Genomic DNA, 21,706 nt, shown 5'->3' on the forward strand with positions numbered 1-21,706 from the left:
TTGCTCACACATTTGTTCACAAAGTGGTGACCCTCGCTCCATCCTTGTTTGTGAATGACTGAGCATTTCATGGAAACTGCTTTTATAGCCAATCATGGCACCCACCTGTTCCCAATTAACCTGTTCATCTGTGGGATGTTCCAAATAAGTGTTTGATGAGCGTCCTCAACTATCTCAGTCTTTTTTTCCACTTGTGCCAGCTTTTTTTTAAAACATGTTGCAGGCATCCAATTCCAAATGAGCTAATATTTGCAAAAAATAACAACGTTTTCCAGTTCGAACGTTAAATATCTTGTCTTTGCAGTCTATTCAATTGAATATAAGTTGAAAATAATTAGCAAATCATTGTATTCTGTTTTTATTTACGATTTACACAACGTGCCAACTTCACTGGTTTTGGGGTTTGTACATTTGGAAAGAGAGGCTGTTTTTTTTCTGAAAACATGGTAAAGCAGCGTAATTGTTTAACTTTAATAATGATTTGGAGTGCATGGAAAAATGGAGAATAAATGCAAGTCTCTCCGACCACATTTTTGCTTATTTATTGCAGAAAACAGCAGTGACAGAACCAATGTTGTAATAGCGGTCGGAAGAAACTGCAGATCAGTAGGTTGTGAGTTCAAACCCCGGTCGAGTCATACCAAAGACTATAAAAATGGGACCCATTACCTCCCTGCTTGGCACTCAGCATCAAGGGTTGGAATTGGGGGTTAAATCACCAAAAATGATTCCTGGGCGCGGCTCCCAGGGGGTGATCAAGGGTGATGGGTCAAATGCAGAGAATAATTTCGCCACCTCTAGTGTGTGTGTGACAATCGTTGGTACTTAACTTAATTTGCTAACTTTCCCAAGTCTTGTCAGCATTATATCCTCCTTACCGGAGTGGTGTCGGGAATGTTCACAGATTTATGTTTTAATGATGATTACATTTGTTATTTAGTTTTTGGTACAAACATAGATTAAATTAAATTCAAGTTTCACTTAAATAGAAAAGTGAAACTTGGCTTGTGCAGCCCTTTGAGACTTTTGTGATTTAGGGCTATATAAAAAAACATTGATTGATTGATTGATTGATTTCTAATGGGGGCGAAGGCAGCGGGGCTTCTGAATAAAACTCTGCTTAGGGACCCTGCGACCACGCATTCATTATGTGTGTTGTCAGCAGTGGAGGGTCGTCAGGGCCAGCAAGGCCTTTTCTGCTGGCCTAACATAACCAGAAATCATGACCATAATTAAAGATAAAAGTAATTTTTAAATATCTAAAACTATTCATATTCTCTTCATGCATTATTATGCTCCAATCAGAATTCAGCTAGCTTATGTTGCCATGCTGTACGAAATTTGGCCGTAGCCTTCAGAATCAACAATGTAAGTGAACGGACACATAGAGGCGACAGACAATTGCGATAGCCAATCAGATCACGCGTTGATGTCAGTAAGGCCTTCCAGCTGGCCTAACGCTGTAATTGGATACTCACTTGGGAGTGTCAAGTGAGTATCCAATCACACGTTGCGAAAACAGGAAGGGGCACCGGAACCATACATGCCGTAGAAAACTACAGAAAACTTACTGGTACAATACCCACTAAGATAAAGTGTTTGTCTTACACCTAGTAATCCGCTGTGGACAGACGAAGCCAAGCAATGCAGGTTTAGCGAGCGGTGTGCGCTCTCGCGAAGGAAATACATTTTTGGCAGGCAATCACATTTTGGTCCAACACCGGCGGCGAAATGGTTTCCCCGCCACTTTCACGCGAATCAACCGACTACGACGACGCTACCACTGGCTTATACGGTGTCTGATGGGTTCCACAAATTGTGAGTTCAAATATTTTATTTCTTAATTTTTTCATGTTTCATTTGTTTTATACAATTTTTTACGTTTTGACAGTACCACATAAGCAATGTTCCCTCTAATTTTTCATGTGTGTGAGCAAACGCAAAAACTCCCTGAGCATTCAGTGGAGCCCATGTGAGCAACATCAGACGTGCACACTGTGGCTACACCAGCAGCACACCTGTCCCAAACCTGACTAAATAACAAGTTCAATCTCCATCCATCCATCCATTTCTACCGCTTGTCCCTTTCGGGGTCGCGGGGGGTGCTGGAGCCTATCTCAGCTGCATTCGGGCAGAAGGCGGGGTACACCCTGGACAAGTCCCCACCTCATCTCAGGGCCAACACAGATAGACAGACAACATTCTCTTATTATTATAATCAAATGACAGCAGTCATTTCCATGAGGTTGTTTTCTAATATAAGTGTTTAGGCCCGCTTACAATGACAATAACAAAAAAAAGTGTTTTTCATGAACTGTGTACTTGTATTGTTTGTCTGGGTGGAGGTCCTGCTTTGGAAACAATTCGTACCCTTTCAGACATTACATTTAGTTCCCATTAAAACGTTCACATGTTGCACAATGAGATGTAAGCAGGGGATCATGTGTACGTTCCTGCAACTTCCTGTTTGTAAAAAATTTATTTTTATTAGTATTTATTTAATATACTAACAGCATTTCATGATTAATATTTATAAATGAAGATTCCTAATAAATGACACTAGAATAAGCACACATTTGATTGGTAAATCATGGTGTAACGACCTGGAATTACACTTGATGTGTGGTGTTGGAGTTGTCCGACTTTTTGTGTGGCTGTAAACGCATCACTGGCTAAGTGCCATATGTGCATGTGTTGGCGCAAGTGAGAAAGAGCGAGCGGCTGCTGTTGATATAACAAAGTTGGTTTTGGTCTGGTTTGTACTGCAGAAAATGACCACTTTTGCTAGATATAATTTTTTTTACTAATGTTTTGGTGATGTATTTATGGCCGACAATAAAGAGTTTTGCTCAGTAAAGTGATGGATGGAATTCATGTCCTCAAAGCGTCTCGACAGACGTTACAATATTTGAACAATGATGACGAAAACTGTTTTCTCTGTCATGTCCGCGTCGTGTCGAAAATTGTTATGCGCTTATTTTTTTATTTGATTTTGTGCGTAGCACAGATTTGCCGTGCGCAGAGGACGCTTGAGCAGTGCGCAATTGCACAGGCGCGCGCCTTAGAGGGAACATTGCACATAAGATATGTTTTAATTGCTGAAGCGGGTTTATTGAATGTTAAATGTGCCGAAAAATACACCCTTTTGTACACTGTTTGTACACACTTGCACGCAAGTGTGTTTCTGTATAGTATCTCCAGCCGTGTCCATGTGGTGACATAAATGACGGTATTTTGAGAGGTGAATTCGGACTAAGTAGGACATCACTGAAGGCCTAGGTGAGAACGCACGACTGGTTGTCAACAAATGATAGCGATTTGGTAAAGTTTAGATACTTATGCCAGTGTTACCTCAACTTAAGAGTGTTTTGAGATAAGAACTCTCTTATTAGATTGTTTTGCGTTAAGTTGAAAAAAGTTACAAGCATAGCCACCATTTGTAGGTGTAGCAAATGTCACAGTGATACGACCAAGCATCTGGTCTTACTCGCTAGCATTAGCTTAAAGCTAGAGATCGACGTAACTTTGTTTTCCAACCATGGGAAGGAAGAAAGTGAGCGTGAAGTTCAATCTGCCCCAGGAACTGCTGACCATGTTCTAGCACACATCCATCATTCAGTCTGTCCTGTGCACTTCCATCACTGTCTGCTTCGTATCCGCAACCAAGCTGCACATAGACAGACTGCAATGGACAATTTGGACTGCAGAAAAGTTCTAATTTGGGTCAGGAAATGGGCATTTACAGGGAACATTGCTGCAGACCCCTCACATCCTGGTCACAAATGTCTCCCCTCCCGTAGGCTTTACAAATCACAGTACGCCAAAAGAAACCGTCATAAGAACAGGTTCTTCCCTCAGGTTATCAATCTGATGAACGCTGTGAAATAACTCTGGAACTAATCTGTCACTGTAAATGTACTAACTCATGCTCACGTCATCATCTCATTGCTTTGCCCTATTCACCACTGAACTATTATTTATGAGCCTATTAGTTATTTAAGTACTTGTTTATATTTTTGCTAGATAATTGTTAATTTTTTTTTCTTACATTGAACGAGAGAGCGCAGCCTACCAACTCAAATTCCTTGCATGTTCAACATACTTGGCCAGTAAATTTTTTTATGATATTCATTAAATTAGAAAAATAAATCATCAAAAACTGCAGACTTTGCAAAGCAACTGCTAGCCTGCGCCATACTGAAGAAGAATGAAGCCAAGGATGTTCAAATAATAACTACCTTTATCCATGAAAATATGGAAAAGCTGCTGATGGTGTGTTTGACGGAGAAGCAGCTGAAAAAAAGGTATATTATGTACATTATTATTACATTACTACACAAATAGTGCATTTGATTGTATTGTTTTTATACAGTATCTATTATCTAAAAGTTTGTTTTTCGTTTTAAAACACATTCTAAATATTAAAATTGTGCTGTTTTAATTCCAGTTAATTTCAGTGGGAGACACTGATTTGAGATACAAGTGTTTTGAGTTAAGAGCTCCGTCACAGAGTCAAATAAGCTCGAAAAGTTGAGGTACTACTGTAATTATGAAGAACATTATTCAATAGTGGAGGCGAACATGACGGGGAGTCGGACAGGAATTCATGAAGAACGTAACTTTTTAAAGAAAATGATAATAATTGAGTTGGTATAACTCAAAAACACAGTACAACTCGTATTTTGTATGACGGTATATCATGTAAATAAACACACAATGGGACAAGCAAGGACCTTAGGTTTGACTCCGGGACGATACACTCGTTGCCTGAGTGCGTTAGCAGTTATCATAGCTCATCTTCCAAATGTGTCCTAATCCCACACGACACACACACACACACACACACACACACACACACACACACACACACACACACACACACACACACACACACACACACACACACACACACACATACACACACACACGCACACACAGGTCAGCCTCCATTTAGATACCATCATACGTCCAACTCTCGGTAAAGTATTTGCATTGCATGAACAGTATGGCAAGTCACATTACACGCCGCCATCCTCTTTCGAGATAGTTTTACATAATTCCCCATTGGTTCTGAAATAATGAATAGACAATGGGCTGTATAATTGTGGGGATTTACAATTCAGAGGACTCCATCAACATGTAATCACCATACATAATTTAAAGAGAGGAGCACGTAGGGCACCGCTGTACCCTCACACCCACCCAAAAAAAAAGAAAAAAAAAGACACTCGGGTCATCCAACAAATGTTTGGAAATCAACACTTTCATTAGTGCAGAAGAAGAGATAAAGTGTTGACATACCACAAATGTACTTTAGCCTCGCTGTCCACTGAAAAGCAGGAATCTCCATGCTTTGTATCTGAAACACACAAAAAAGTATTTCTTTGCTGCTGTAATTTTGCGGGCTTTTTTATCAATTGTGCAAAACTAAATAATCAACACTTTTGCTTATCAGAATTTGGCTTTTTTTTTTTAAATGTCTATCCAGTGTCATTGCTTTTTTCTGAATTCTGAATATATTTGTAAACAGAATAAAAGGAAACATATGATTTTTTTCTCTTCCCTCAAGACTGTCAGACAGCATACCAATAATTAGCTGGATTTTATGTTTTTTACACAAAAACTCAAACGTTTTATTTTTTGGTTTTTATATGTATTTGATTATTATTTGAAAAAAGTATGATGCACAAGTTTTAACAAATAAAACACACTTTTGCTTTGATAAAATGTATCTTGTTTTGCTCTCAATCAGTTTTTCTCAAAATGTTTAGAAATGTTTCAGTTTATTATTATTTTTTCATTTTCTTTGTGTGATCTGTGATTACATTTTTTGAGGGGACATTTACACAAGGCGAGAAAAAGAAACAATAAAAAAATGAAAGGAATGTTTCTCAGATCATGAAAAAATAAAAATCACCAAATTCAAAAAATTAATTCACCAAATTTGGCTTTTTCACATGTGAAAAACCAATATGAAAAGTTTGTTTTTCTGTTTTTTCCCCAAACATTTAGAATTTTTGCCCCCTTACCTGAAAATCAATTACAAATCCTATTTTGGGGGAATTTTCTAACTTTTTCCACATTTATTTGTTTTTTATTTTGGATTTTTTTGCTATACAAAATTTAAGGAAAGCAAAAATAACTTTAGTTTTTCACACAAAATAATAAAAAAATAAATCTTCAGTTACAAAAACTTAAAAATAGGATTTGTTGAGGTTTTAAGTTTTTCTTTGCTGTTTGTAAAACTATATTTATGTGTATTTATCAGAAATTCAAAAGAAAAGTGTACAGAATTGGTGACTTTTAAAAAATAAACTCAGAATAATTCTGAAAATCATAAATGTATAACATTTTCTGAGATTAAAAAAAGGAAAAGATTAATTTAAAAAACGTTAAAATGTTACACAAGGTAATGTAACAACATGTGGAGACGTATATGTTATGCTGTTTCCCTTTTGCACAGTGTGGAAGTCCACAGCAACTCCTTGATGTGTTCAAACTTCCATTTCAGCCACTGAGAGCTCCACCTGTAACAGAACCCCCCCAAGCCCCCCACCATTGCACCCTCACATCCTCTGGCCTCACGCTTCACTTTGTGCATATAAATGACATTCCAAAGTGTGCATGGATGGCTCTCGTTCCTAGTCAAGGTCTCTTGTTTCAAAGGCATGCTAATGTCTTTCTCTTTTAGTGTAGGAGTTGATTGGGACTCTTCAACCGGCTTTTCCGCTTGCATATTCATTCACTTCTTAATATTTAGCCACAAACGCTCAACAACTGTACCCCCCCACCCTCGAAAAGCCTCCCCGCCTCATTTCAAAGTGATGGCTTGTTTTACTGCAAAAAAATTAGATGACAGTTTACTTTCTATAGTTTCAGCAAAGCTGTTGGAGAGACAAACACAAGGTTAGCCATTTCTCACTTTTTACAAATATTTTGGAGGCGTTAAGGCAGCATTAGTGCCCCATCCTCCTTATTTGGGTGTAGGGTCACCCCGGGCAATACATTAATGCAGCAGTCCAAACAGCTGATGGATTCTGTCATGAATATTCAAAAACACCTCTTGCATATAATTTCTTATGCGGCCTTAAACTATACTGTCTAAACAGCCACCATCCTAAACTAGGTGGCGTTGTCTCATTTGCTTATTTTGTGTATTAAATGGTTCATAATGCTGCTAAATCATTTTATTATTATGTTTTACTGTTGGTCATACATCAAACATACTTCATGTCGATTAAATGTCTAATATACTCAGGAGAAGAAGAACAATATGAACTACCCTGTCTGGCATACTTTTTATTATTAGTATACAAATAAGCTCTGCTTCTACCTCCTCCTTTTCAGACATGTTGAATTGTGTGCACATGATGTTCCTTCATACAACGTGTTAAACAAATAAACCCTTTCATCATTACCATTAAAGAAGTAATCAAAATGGTTAATTCGTTTATTACAAAAACATTCTGTTGGTAAAATATTTACCAACATTGTATTTCATGATTATTAAGAGAAATTAACGTAAATATTTGTGTTTAATTATCTTAGTTTTTTATTTCATTCTTCCCAAAATATTCAATTGGTCATATTTTGTAAAAAAAAAAAAAAGAAAAAGAAAAAGAAAAAAGAAGTCTACATTATAGTTAAATGAAATCAATAATTTTCTATCATTGGTATAGTTAAGTTATGAATGTATTGTGGATTTAATACAGCAGTGAAATTGTGTCAATGTTACTTATTTTTTTTACTCCCTTATTTACTACAAAATATTCTTATGTATTTATCAAAAAGGTTTCATGCACCAATAAACTAAGTTTATGTTTATGTATGCTTATTAAACAATATAGTACATGGAAATTGTCATGAAAAAGTAGCAGGCTGTCTTCAGATAAATGTAGCAAAAATCCATTACATTAAAAAAAGTCCCTGTTATTATTAGCATTACTAAGTAATCAACATGTTTAATGTATTTATTACAAAATATTATGTTGGTCAAATATTAATCCAGAATGTACTTAGTGGTTAATTAGAGGATGTTAAACATTTCTGTTAAATTATTTTAGTTATTTTTCATGGGGACGGCGTGGCGCAGTTGGGAGAGTGGCCGTGCCAGCAACCTGAGGGTTCCTGGTTCAATCCCCAGCTTCTACCACCCTAGTCACGTCCGTTGTGTTCTTGAGCAAGACACTTCACCCTTGCTCCTGATCGGTCGTGGTTAGCGCCAAGCATGGCAGCTCCCGCCATCAGTGTGTGAATGTGTGTGTGAATGGGTGAATGTGGAAATAGTGTCAAAGCGCTTTGAGTACCTTGAAGGTAGAAAAGCGCTATATAACCCATTTACCATTTTAATTCTTTACACATATTTAATTGGTCATATATTTATTTTTTGGGTCAAAATAAGTACAATAATATGCAGTAATAATGCAATAAATACTGCAATAAATAATGCAGTAAAATTATATCATTAATTTGATATTGTTGAAGTTTCAATTTAAAACATCCATTGGTTATACTGTATATACTGAATACGAATTATGGATAAATTACAGAAGTGAAATTAAGTCTACATTTTATTTGTTCTTTCTTTTTACTTGTTTACTTCTAAATATTGTCATGAATTTATCAAAAATGTGTGTATCTAAAATATATAATTAATTTGCTATTAGCTAGGTTTCTATGACAAAAAAAATCCCTTGTTATAGTTAAGTGTGGATTTAATACAGCAGTGAAATTTATAATACTTTATAATTTATCAAAAATGTTCCATGCACCAATAAACTATTTTAAATATTTTGTTGTATGCTTAAAAAAACAAACAAAAAACCCAAAACATTTATACATATGGTCATAAAAAATAGCTGGTTGTTTCCAGATACATTCAGAAAAATCTAATTTAATAGACAGTAAAATTTTGTCAATGATTAAATTTTTCTTTCACTTGTTTATTACCAAATATTCTTGTTAGTTAATCAAATATGTTTAATTTTTCACATTTATATGTTTAAACAAAAATATGATTTATATACAGAAAATAAAATGTCATACATAGCTGGCTGTATCCAGAAAAATAAATCACATAAACAAATCTACTGTCTTTATTTTAATTGGATTAAAAATATTTGACATATCATTACTTTGTACAACTTGAAGCGTACTGTATAAGCGTTTGTGTCTCTAGAGCCGGTGAATGTTCATTTATCATATATTTATTTTTCATCAAAAAAATAGTTTATGCAGTGTTGAATAGTCTAGTTTAATGATACCATTAATTTGATAATGTTGAAGTTTCTGTCACCAAAATCATTGGTTGTATAGTAAATGTATATTAATATATTGTTTTACTTATTTTTAAATGATTTACTACCAAATATTATCATGCATTTATTTATCATGCATTTATTTAACATTGTTTCATGCAACAATAACTACTTTCAATTTTTTTGTATGCCTACACAAAAAATATATTTTTAATATTAATTACAGTAGAATCCATACAAATTGTCATAGAAAATAGCTGACTGTCTTCAGATAAATTAAAACCAATCTCACAAAAAAAGTAAATGTTTACTGTTTTTGTTTATTTTAATTAGATAGAAAATATAGTGTACAAGGACATATTATTTAAAGAGTTTGTAAACATACTGTATAAGCGTTTATGTCCATAGGGCCGGTAACTGTACCACATTATTCTATTGGTCGTGTATTTGTTTTTGTAAAAAATAGTCTATTGAATGTTAAACAATATAATTAAGGTGCTGTTATTGAAGTTTCTATGACAAAAAATCCCTTGGTAACACAGTTCAAAAGTACGCTTCATTCACTAACTGTGTCACAAAAAAGATCAATTAAAATAATACATAATGTTGGATATAGAGAACATACAAAACCTTTATTTATTAAATCACTATTATTGAAATTCAACGATTTGGTGCATTTGCAAACAGCTAAAATAATGTATAAAGCAAACTATAACCTGCTACCCAAGAATATACAACAATTCTTCTCAACAAAATAGGAGAAATATAACCTTAGAGCCTAGGAAAATCTAATTTAAAACATTTGTATGCTCGTACAACGCTTAAAACCTTTAGCCTATGTGGAATTAAATTATGGAATGGATTAATCAAAAGAAATCAAACAAAGCACCAATATGATTCGTTTAAGAGACTGTTGAAACTACAAGTGTTCACAAAGTACACAGACCAATAATTATGATGAACATCTTGAACCCTTTTTTTTTTTTTATTGAGACAAAGATTATTTATGTATTTAATATTTGTTTGCTTACTATAGTATATTATTTATTTAGTATGTATCTGTTCACTGTTCTGTTACAGAGAACAAGGAAATCGGATAAAATTGCTATGGTATGAAAAGGGGTAGGATTGAATAAGCTCTGCTTCTTCCTACTCCTTTTCAGACGTGCTGTAATGAAACAACTGTAAATATGTGATGCATTACATTGTATCGTATGCATGTTCCAAATAAACTGAAACTGAACTGAACTGAACTGAAAATATGAACAAATGGTGAATATTATACATCAGCGATATTATGTTGATGCTTTTTTATTTAAAATGTTTTGCTTATTTACTATGAAATATTGTCATGACTTAATCAAAAATGTTTCATATACCAATAAACTGTATATATTTTTTTTGAATGCTTAACAAAACAAATACGATTATAGTACTGACAAATTGTCAATAAAACTAGCTGGCTGTCTCCAAATACATTTTAGAAAAGAAGAAGATTGGAAGAAGAATAAATGTCCACTGTGTTTATTTTAATAGGATAATCATTTTAGTACGCAAGGACATATTTAAATAGTTTAGTTCAGTTCAGTTCAGTTCAGTTTCAGTTTATTTGGAACATGTATACGATACAATGTAATGCATCACACAGTTCCAGTTATTTCATTACAGCACGTCCGAAAAGGAGTAGGAAGAAGCAGAGCTTATTTAATCCTACCCCTTTTCAAACTATAGCAATTTTATCCAATTTCCTTGTACTCTGTAACAGAACAGTGAAAAAAATAAATAATAAATAGATAATATACCATAGTAAGCATACAAATATTAAATACATAAATAATCTTTGTCTCAATAAAAAAAAAAAAAAAGGAAAAAAAAAAAGGTTCAAGGAGTTCATCATAATTCTTGTTCTGTGTACTTTGTGAACACTTGTAGTTTGAACAGTCTCTTAAACTGAATCTTAAACTGTTGAATTTCAATAATTGTGATTTAATAAATAAAGGGTTTAATAAATAGTTATTTATGAGTTCTTTCTGAACTCTCGTGGGCACTGATTTTATAGTTTAACACCTCTCATTTTTTCTTTCCACCCACATTCTGAATGCTTCTGTATTATACATATGTATATAGTATAATATTTAATATTTAAACAACACATTCAGAACATTCCTTCTCAGGACTGGACTGTGCACCATACCTCCTTTTGTACTATTTATTTTCTTTCCTTCCTATGTTTTGCATATTTATAGACTGTCACACTGATACTGGAGTTGCTTTTAATCTCATTGTACCTGTGTATAGTTACAATGAAAGGTATTCTATTCTATTCTATTCTATTATACGTGTTCGTGTCCTTAGAGCCAGTAAAAATAACTTGAAAAAGTATTATAATATGAAATGGTGCTTTATAACGCAGTAAGAATCGAGTAATAACAAACTGAGGTAGACAAAGGAGTAAAACGTTACCTAAGGTCTCTCACTGAGTTGAACCCAAAAAGCCCAAAGCGGCCCATTGTGATGTTTATTAATGATATTTCAACAAGAGGGCACTGTCATATTCGTTTGTCTCACGCATGTCGCCGCGTATAGACGCGTCTCTAAAAACTAAAACAGCTTACCATATTTAATAGAGAGGAATTATGTACGACTCTAATGTAACTATTCAAATGACTCCTGCTCCCTTTGTCTGTTGCTCTTCATGTGTATTCATAAGAGACTTCATTAGAGCCACATTTATGAAAATGACGTATTAGGCATTTAAATGATTGCAAAGCAAGTACGGGGGCCCTATTATTAACAATTGAACTACACCGGTCCTGACATTTGAGTCGCATCGCCTGGCGAGTAATGTAGGCGACGTGCGGGTGAAGTTACTTCCTCTCTTGCTGCGGCTCGGACGCAAGCAACACTGACAAGGAGCCGCACTGTCCCCCTGGATTGAGGTTATAGGGAAACCTAACACATCCGAGTTAAAACGCTCTGTGCAAAATAAATCCCCCTTAAGGTAACATTAGAGTGGAAACAGCTCTGAAACATGCAAAAGTTACAACATAAAGGTCCACATCCAACAAGAACTTAGCACAAACCTGCAGAGTCCCCCTTTTAAAATCCTCTTTCGCTGACTTTCCCCCTCAAACAGGAGGTTATTCCCACGTCGGAGGCTTCCCGCTCATCTGGCGTCGCCCGTCTGCAGCTGTGTGCTTTTTATATACGCGCAAAATTATACCTTTGACCCCGAGTGGGGCTGACATTCACTGAAAGTAAGATCCCGCGCTGAGTTTTGCAATGGTAAAAGTATACTTTGTATTAATTGAAGTATAATGATATCCCTAGCATGGAGGCCGAGGACGAGGGGGGACGCGGTGAATAATGTATCTCCATGCAGATGGCGGACGCTCGAGTATTCATGTATTCATTTATACTTATCGTACAGCTCGCCTTTATACCGCTAACTCTGGCGAATGGCTTTACATGTATGTCCGCCTGAGCTCTAAGGATGTCTCGTTTTTCTTATTTCAGCCTTGTAAAAAAAAAAAAAAAAAAAAAAAGTTCTCCAAAGTTTTATAGAGTAAAAGCTCAAAGAAGCGGCGATCACAAGCCAGAGGCATGACCGCGCAAAGGGCTGGTTAAATGTTACCGGCGATAAATAAACATTATTTAAAAGATGTGTCAGCTCCTGTTAGGCCGCCGCCGTGGTTCATTTGTTCCGCCGCTCCGAGGGTATAAGGAATATTTAATCAAGGCTTCCGAGAGACATGAATAATCACGCCTGCACAGATGATGTTTAACATTTACATACGATTCGCATTTGACTTTTTTTTTTTTGGTGCGCTCGCTAATTATCTAGTTAGTTAAGATACGAGAACACATGTTCATAAAGTGGTAACATCTTCTTAAGCCAGGACAAAGTAAAGGGAAAACGTTTAATAGGTTTCCATATTCACACGCTTATATTGCCCATAGCTCTTAAAGGTTCCGTATTAAACTCATTTTCAACATTTTAAAATAGGAATAAGAAGAAAGCAGGCTTCGCTACACATCTTAAGGCAAGGTCTGTCCACTATTTGTCAGTTTTTTTTACAGATGTGGGAGCTGCATTCGTTGATCATCTTCCTCTCCTTCAGCCAATAGGCTAATGTTGCTGTTAAAATGCGAGTGTAAAGTTAGCCCCGTAGCTCAAAAAGCTATGCTAGTGTTAAAAGTGGTAACATTTTCTAAATCCAGAATAAAGCGAAGTGTAAACCAAAGCCAATTCTGAGGTTTCAATATTTACACGATTGTATTGCTTGTTAATGTTTCCATTTTGCATTAGTTTGTCAATATTTTAAATACACATAAAAAACAACAACAACCAGGCTTCGCTACACATCTTAAAAATAAAGCCTGACTCTATGCCAACTGTCCTTTCGCGAGCTAAAAAGATAGGAGCTTTATCATTGATGTTTGTTTTTTACACAATTGTATTACTCGTTAACACATCCATTTTGTACTAGTTTTCAATATTTTAAATAAACATGAAAAAACTAAGCTTCGCTACACATCTTAAAATAAAGCCTGACTCTGCCAACTGTCCTTCCATTTTCTACAAAGATGATCGCTGTAAGACAGATGCATTTTTTTTACGATTGTATTGCTCATTAATGTTTCCATTTTGCATTAGTTTTGAATATTTCACATAAACATTAAAAAAACTAGGCTTCACTACACATCTTCAAATGAACTCTCTGCCAGCTGTGTTTTCCTCAACTGCAAAGATGGGAGCTGTAAGACCAATATGTTTGTTTTTCTTCAGCAAGTGAGCAAACCTAACGTTATGCTACTGTAAGAAGTAATTGTACAGTAACTCACGTAAGCTATGCTAGTGTAAGCACATGTTCATAAAGTGGTAACATTTTCTAAATCCAGAATAAAGCGAAGTGTAAACCAAAGCCAATTCTGAGGTTTCAATATTTACACGATTGTATCGCTTGTTAATGTATCTATTTTGCATTAGTTTGTCAATATTTTAAATACACATAAAAAAACAACAACAACTAGGCTTCGCTACACATCTTAAAAATAAAGCCTGACTCTCCGCCAACTGTCCTTTCGCGGGCTACAAAGATAGAAGCTTTAAGATTGATGTTTGTTTTTTACACAATTGTATTACTCGTTAACGCGTCCATTTTGTACTAGTTTTAAATATTTTAAATAAACATTAAAAAACTAAACTTCGCTACGCATCTTAAAATAAAACCTGACTCTCTGCCAACTGTCCATTTGCTACAAAGATGATCGCTGCAGGACTGATACGTTTTTTTAAATGATTGTATTGCTCATTAACGTTTCCATTGTGCATTAGTTTTAAATATTTCACATAAACATAAAAAAAAACTAGGCTTCACTACACATCTTCAAATGAACTCTCTGCCAGCTGTGTTTTCGTCAACTGCAAAGATGGGAGCTGTAAGACCAATATGTTTGTTTATCTTCAGCAAATAGGCAAACCTAACATTATGTTACCGTAAAAAATTAATTGTACAGTAACTCACGTAAGTTATGCTAGTGTTAGCACATGTTTCTAAAGTGGTAACATTTTCTAAAGCCATGGGATTAAGCAAAGACAAAGCCAAAGACCATTCTGATGTTTTAATATTCAAATGATTGTATTTCACTTAGCTCTTAAAATTTCATATTTTTGACTGTTTTTCAACTACTTAAAATAATGCTCCAAAAAAACGAGGCTTCACTACACATCTTAAAATAGACGGTCAACTGTCTGTCAGTCAGCTACAGAGGTGGAAGCCATAAGACTCGATCCTTTGAGTTTCCTTTAGCGAATAGGTAAACCTAGCATGAAGCTGCTGTTCAAATGTGAGTGTAATGTTAGCCAGTAGCTCACATAAGCTAAGCTAGTGTTAGCATGTGTACATAAAGGGGTAACATTACATATACTCAAGCCAGTATAACGTAAAGTGAATAAAACCTAACACTATTCTGACTATTTTTCATGTACCGCTCAGTATTTAGCAAGCCTCAGAAAAACTACTTGATCGGTAGGTCGTGAGTTCAAACCCAGGCGGAGTCATACCAAAGACTATAAAAATGGGATCCATTACCTCCCTGCTTGGCACTCAACATCAAGGGTTGGAATTGGGGGTTAAATCACCAAAATGATTCCCGAGCGCGGCCACCGCTGCTGCTCACTGCTCCCCTCACCTCCCAGGGAGTGGAACAAGGGGATGGGTCAAATGCAGAGGGTAATTTCACCACACCTAGTGTGTCTATCAGTGGTACTTTTACTTTAATCTTGAGATAGAAGTTGGAGCTCTGCTAACGATCAGTCAGCTAACTTAGCATGACGTTGATGTATAAAAGTGAGTGTAACGTTAGCACTGTAAACCACCTAACTATGCTAATATTGCTAACGTTTGTGTTTCCCTGTCCCATTCCTTTTTAGACAACACACTAGTGCTGCAACTAACCGAGTAATCCATTGATTAGTTTGTTTGATTACTTGAATAATCGAATAAAATGCACCTATATCCACAATGCGTATTTTCGGGAAAATAGTTGTAATTAAAAAAATCATTTTTTATAATGAATGCACATAATCAACTTTGAAATTGCACTTTTAACGTGTGTGAATGAATAAAAACAAACAACCTGCTGTTCGCCGCCACACAGATTACTGTACCCACACACCACTACTCTCATGTGTGCTCAGTTGCAGCAGCCGTGCGGAAATTAATCCGTGTATTATAAGTTCCGTGCGGCCTGATTTGTATCCATTTTTAATAGTTACTGTACACTCAAACGATTAATCGAAGCAACGGAATATAAATTAATCAATCAATCAATCAGAGTTTATTTATATAGCCCTTAATCACAAGTGTCTCAAAAGGCTGCACATATAATAAATATTAAGCTTTTTTTTATTAGACTAAATTAACTTGCTGGTGCTTCTTATGGCGGGATGATGAGACTCAGAACAACAAATCAGGGGGTTTAAAGAGCATGTAAGTCATGGCTCGTTTGCTGTACAGTGGAGCAGCACATCATTTACGGCTTTGCTCTTTCCACGAGGATTAGATGAACCTCTGCTCAACACATCACCGTTTACTCCGTTAAAAGAAGATTCGTTTTGTTTTGGCCAATGTGAAAAATAATTTGGAAGCGTTGTCTCTTTGCACGGCTGTCTCCCACTGTGTGTGTGTGTGTGTTCTTGTATTTCTACCCTTCTTGAGACACCAACAAGGAAAAATACCTTTCATATGAGAACCGGTGAACAAGTTAGGACATAAATCATGGTCCCAATACGGAAAACAACTGCATCTAATGGAGAATGGCTCATTTGCACGCCTGGTGGTGAAATCTATCAAGATTAGAGTGGTCTCGAAAAGGAGGGATTTTTCAAATTGACTGTGTGTCGGTTTTAAAAGTGCCCCCACTCTGGTCAACATATGAAATAACAAGTGTGTGTAAAAATTTGAAGTACTCCCCCTCTGGCCAACATATGTAATAACAAGTGTGTGTAAGAAATTGAAATGCGCCCCCTTTGGCCAAAATTAATAAAAATAAATAGATAAACATGTATATAGAGACATACTGTAATAACGAAGTAAATAATGAAAATTAAAAACCAATTACAAACAAAAAAAACAAAACAAAACTAAAAGCAGTCTTTTTCTCACAATGTGTCGACTTCTTTCTCATAAAATTGGGAACAATTTCTCATATTCTTTCTGTTTCTGTAATATTGCAATATTTTCTCGTAAAATTATTACTTTTTAATGTAAAATTATTACTTTTTGAGGCAAAATGGTGATTCTGCCTTTTATCACAATAATGCTTAAATAATTTTTGTTGTTGTTCTTGTAAAATAGTGAAATATTTTGAGTAAAACTATGACTTTTGTCATAATTTTGCCAAGTAAAATTCAGATTATTATTATAATATTGCCAAAATTTTGAAGTTTTCTTATAAAATTGTGACTGTTAGTGTAAAATTCCAACTTGTATCATAATATTGCACAAATGTTCAGTTTTTTTGTAAAATTAGGACTTGCGTTTAGTAAAATTCCGACTTTTGATATAACACTGCCAAAATGTAAAGTTTTTCTTGTGAACCTGTGACGTTGTTCTTGTGAAATTCCAACTCATTTTTCACTACAAGCTTTTTTATATTTGCATAGTATGTATATTATTAATGTTGTAAATACAAATCTTTATATATCTAGAAAGGGTGGTCCTAAAAAGGTAGGTATTTTTCAGAGGTCTCAAGAAGGTAACAAATACAAGAATGAGTGTGTGTGTGAGACAACGGCGCTTTTTAAAAGTATATTTTAGAAGCTTTTTGTGTACAGGATTCCCTTGCTACTTCGCGATTAATTTACTGCGGTGTAAGTGCATCGCGGATTTTAAAGTAACATTGAGTACATTGAGATTTGCGTACCCTCTTAAAGCACGTATAAATGTTTATAAGTGTGTGTGAAAGCTGTGTGGAGTGCTTACAAAGACTTGAAATGCATGAAATATTCATAAAAATCCCAGCCTAGTGGACCTTAACTAGGGACGGGTACCGAATACAGTATTTTTTTATTGGTACCGACCAAATTCCGTCGAGGCTTCCATGTGCCGATTCAAGTAAAATCAAATGGTACCATATTTCAAAACCTTTGTTACACGTCCGGTTGCAGACTCAAGCACTTGGTGGGCAAACAAGCGCATCTATAGCGGACTACCTGTAGGTAATGATGTAATTTTCCATGCCAACATAGCAAGCGTGCCTGATATAAAGCACACAAAAGTACAGCTCAATTTTTAAAATGTGCAAGCTAGATGATAATTTTTATTGTATTTGTATAGACATGCTACTGATTAGCATTACATGGAAATTTCAACACAAATTTGGTAATGAAACTAAAATCAAACAACTGGTGTGTAATAAGTGCAATACTCACAGTATAACACTTGGACACAACAAGAGACAAGACTGGCATAGTCAACCTAAGGACAAAGACTACTTCCTGACTATGGCAACACTAGGACAAACTGAAAAATAAATGCATACTTGCAAATGAGAACTGTAAGAAGACAAAATATAGCAACTGGACAGCACAGTTATCATTATCAGCTCACAGTTAAACGTTTCAATAAAAGAATGACTATTATTTAAAAAATTAATAGTTTTTACTACATGAAAACATACAAAAGTACTGAAAATTGTTACCGTTGAGTACCAGTATTGTGTATATATACAGTACAGGCCAAAAGTTTGGACACACCTTCTCATTCAATGCGTTGTCTTTATTTGCATGACTATTTACATTGTAGATTGTCACTGAAGGCATCAAAAGTAAGTTAGAGCTCTTGTTATTACCAAATCTGTGTTATATGTGTTTTATGTTGCACGATTGCACCAAGAAAAATTCCTAGTTTGTGAACCCGTTCTCAAATAATGGCAATAAAAACAATTCTGATTCTGATTCTGTTTCAGAAAACTATGAATGAACACATGTGGAGTTATGTACTTAACAAAAAAAGGTAAAATAACTGAAAAACATGTTTTATATTCTAGTTTCTTCAAAATAGCCACCCTTTGCTCTGATTACTGCTTTGCACACTCTTGGCATTCTCTCAATGAGCTTCAGGAGGTAGTCACCTGAAATGGTTTTCACTTCACAGGTGTGCTTGATGCTACTAGAATATAAAACATGTTTCAGTTATTTCACCTTTTTTTGTTAAGTACATAATTTAACATGTGTTCATTCATAGTTTTGATGCCTTCAGTGACAATCTACAATATAAATAGTCATGAAAATAAAGAAATCACATTGAATGAGGAGAAGGTGTGTCCAAACGTTTGACCTGTACTGTGTGTGTGTATATATATATATATATATATATATATATATATATATATATATATATATATATATATATATATATATATATATATATATATATATATATATATATATATACCTCCAAATTCAATCCATCAGGCGGCATTGCACTATGCCACAAAAAGTGCCCAATAATTGATTTACTGGTTGCAAACGTTCTTTATTGCGCGGCCTTGGAAAAAAATACTAGTGTGAGCGCAAAGGGAACCACACCAAAGTGTGCACCAAGTATTTTGTTTTTATTGTTGGTCCAGACCAGAGTACCAAACCACCAGTGACTTTTGCACTCATGTGTCCTGGTGCTCTTTAGCTGCCGATAAACACTGCTTGTGTTCTTTGTGTAGTCATGTGTGTAATTGTTGTGGGACCAGCAAGGCACCAAGTGTGTATATAGTGGAAGGACTGGGAAAACCCTTACTTCTAATTTAAAAGCGCATTGTCGAGCTAAAGTTAGCAGCTAGCACAACGTGGGAGACCCCAACCAGATCTAATTGATTGTTGGGCTGAGGCAAGCAGAGTTGTGCTCATTGATCGGCTTCAAGGCCAAGGGCGGGATGAGGCTGACGTGTCAGGACGCCGACCTCTGCCACCTTGACTTTGGCCTGAAGCCAGAAAGATGACCTCCGACCTTCATCATGCGTACCCGAGAACGGAGCCAGATGTGACTCTTGCTTGAGTCGAAGAAACATCGTGAGAGTAATACAGAGGAGAAGGAGCAGACAGAGGAGAAGGAGCTTACCATAATTCAAATTAATGTTTCGGCAATTAGGTCTATGCTCGTTGATCAGTGGTATTGTTGTCACAATTAGCCGCCTAATGGTACTAGTGTTATAATGTCAAGAGCATCGATTGCATGCAGAATGACTTTATTTGTAGGTATTAATGCTGACTAAACATGTACTGTAAATACATGCAACCTACAAACTGTACTCTGACAAAATAGCGAATATTCTATTACTATTATTTATATCATGATTAGGATCATAGTTATAAATATTCATACCAGTAATATATTATTATTATTATTATTACATTTATTGTTAGTGGGTAGTACTAGTAACAGTAGTATTGGGCAAGGCGAGGCAAGTTTATTTATAAAGCACAGTTGGTGCACAAACCAATTGAAAGTGCTTTACAGAAAATTAAATGGCAATATTATGAAAAAAATTATCATAAAATCAAATTAAAAAGATTAAATAATATCATTATTAAAAAAAGTATTATACCGGTAATTTTTGTAGATAAAATGCTTGTAGTTGTCATATATACAAATAAATAAATTACTTTTTTAGCTGGGATTTGAACATTGCCAATACATTGGTTTTACAGAATATACGTAGATATTTGATAGAAAATAGATTGATCGAAAATCTATTAATTATAATTTAATTGTATTATATATATATTTTTGTATTTATCTAATGTGCTATTTTGGTAGTTCTCAAACTTTTTTCACCAAGTACCACCTCAGAAAACACTCATAAAAAAAATAATCATGAAAAAAAAAAATCATAATTCAAATTAAAAAGATTAAATAAAATCATCATAAAAAGTATTATACCTGTAATTAAAATTAAAATCGAATAGTGTAGATAAAATGCTTCCAGTTTTCATATGTACAATTAAATAAAATAGTTTTCAGCCTGGATTTGAAGTGAAGTGAAGTGAATTATATTTATATAGCGCTTTTCTCTGATGACTCAAAGCGCTTTTTACATAGTGAAACCCAATATCTAAGTTACATTTTAAACCAGTCTGGGTGGCATTGGGAGCAGGTGGGTAAAGTGTCTTGCCCAAGGACACAACGGCAGTGACTAGGATGGCGGAAGTGGGGATCGAACCTGGAACCCTCAAGTTGCTGGCACGGCCACTCAAGCAACCGAGCTATACCGACCCCCAAACCGAGCTATACCGCCAATACATTGAACATTGCCAATACATTTGTTTTACAGAATATAGATATTTGATAGAAAATAGATTGATAGAAAATCTACTAATTATAATTTAATTCTATTACATTAGTTTTTTTCATTCATCTAATACGCTATTTTGGTGGTTCTCAAACTTTTTTTTACCCAGTAACACCTCAGGAAACACCTGGCATTCCCAGTACCACCATAATGACCATGATTAAAATACAGTAGCGTAGTAGGCCCAAGTAGTCATCAAAACCGAGGTAGAGGTTTTATCTAACAAGTATATTTAATATTTTTGCTCACTGCAACATTACACACAGTTTGAACATTAACACTGTTTGAATATTTAATTAAATGATTTTATGGCGTACCACTAGACAGAGCCCGCATACCACTCGTTTGAGAATCCCTGTGCTATTTCATTATATATTACATTTTACTTTGTATTCATATTACATACAGTTATTATCATTATGCTAAAAAATATTATTATTGTTAGTTGTAACGGGTGGGTCGCATGGTGATGCGCGGATTGTTCTTCCAGGGTGCAGACGGAACGACAGGAAACGGTGTGCAGGTAAGAGTATGATTTATTCTCATAAATCAGGCCGGAACAAACAAACACAAGAAAACAAACAAAACATGCGTGC

General features: G+C 35.1%; 1 protein-coding gene across 5 annotated transcripts in view; it reads right to left on the bottom strand.

The window, feature by feature from the left end:
- mfsd9 (major facilitator superfamily domain containing 9) overlaps window positions 1–21,706 on the bottom strand; it is a 123,643-nt gene that overhangs the window by 37,223 nt on the left and 64,714 nt on the right. For all 5 annotated transcript variants that reach the window (XM_062069803.1, XM_062069802.1, XM_062069800.1 and 2 more), the window contains one exon: window positions 5,302–5,359. The gene's annotated coding sequence lies outside the window, so the exon portion shown is untranslated. The remainder of the gene's footprint in view (window positions 1–5,301; window positions 5,360–21,706) is intronic.

This window comes from Entelurus aequoreus, linkage group LG14 (genome assembly GCF_033978785.1).
Source record: "Entelurus aequoreus isolate RoL-2023_Sb linkage group LG14, RoL_Eaeq_v1.1, whole genome shotgun sequence".
In the NCBI taxonomy this organism is placed as follows: domain Eukaryota; kingdom Metazoa; phylum Chordata; class Actinopteri; order Syngnathiformes; family Syngnathidae; genus Entelurus; species Entelurus aequoreus.